Raw genomic sequence first — 893 nt, 5'->3', positions numbered from 1 at the left:
ACGTCTTTTCAGTGAATTCTGTCTTCAGTGGAATTAATGGTCAAAGTTAAAACAACTGCTATCAGCAGGATTGTTGCTAATACACTGAATGCCTTTACAACTTGTAAAGTACCAACACTGCAGCGACCACGAGACTTCATACTAAATCAAATTGGAATTATATTAATACTTTCAGCTGCCAACGGGCGTTGATATATATCAGCGGACACAGCTGAAAATGTGTGCCCCGACCGTGACTCGAACCTGAGATCTAATTTTATTCTAGACGGGTGCAGGTCATCAATGGTATCTGTTCTTTCGGACATGTCCGAAAGAATAGACAGCATATCCATATAAGTATATAGTTCTGGCAACACCGGTCATGACCTTCTTCTTCTGTGCGGAGGCACACATATTCCCCGAACTCTTACGGGACTTGGTAAGAATGTCTTCCAGGAATAACGAGTGTTGGGGTTGGACAGTACGAATATAGTGTGTGGACATACAAATTGAGAATGTGGATCTCGCGGGAGGCGTGCGCGAGATAGTCCCTGCTGTAGTGCTATACTCTGTGCCCTCGGTAGCTCAGCTGGATAGAGCGTCTGCCATGCAAGCAGGAGATCCTGGGTTCGAGTCCCGGTCGTGGCACACATTTTCACCTGTCCCCGTTGATATATATCAACGTCCGTCAGCAGCTGAAGGTATTTATATATTTCTAATTTCGTTCGAGATGGCTGTCTGTTCTTTCGGACACCATATCCATATAAGTATATAGACTTCATACTGTTCAGTAATCTATTCTATGTGACTTCAACATTTTTTTTTTTTGTTTTTTTTTTTTTTTTTTTTTTTTTTTTTTTTTTTTTTTTTTTTTTTTGTGAATAGCCGATAGGCCTTCAGTGTGAGGTGGCACA

The 893-nt window shown here is 41.4% G+C and overlaps 1 non-coding gene across 1 annotated transcript; it reads left to right on the top strand.

Moving 5' to 3' along the window:
- The first annotated feature begins 552 nt into the window (after window positions 1–552).
- Trnaa-ugc lies at window positions 553–627 on the top strand. Its single transcript has one exon. It is a non-coding gene; the product is annotated as a tRNA-Ala (tRNA).
- The last annotated feature ends 266 nt before the right edge of the window (window positions 628–893 follow it).

The sequence above is a fragment of the Schistocerca americana genome, chromosome 1, assembly GCF_021461395.2.
Source record: "Schistocerca americana isolate TAMUIC-IGC-003095 chromosome 1, iqSchAmer2.1, whole genome shotgun sequence".
NCBI classification, from domain to species: domain Eukaryota; kingdom Metazoa; phylum Arthropoda; class Insecta; order Orthoptera; family Acrididae; genus Schistocerca; species Schistocerca americana.
Note: the sequence above shows the minus strand (reverse complement) of the source record. Positions and strands in the feature narration are given on the sequence as shown.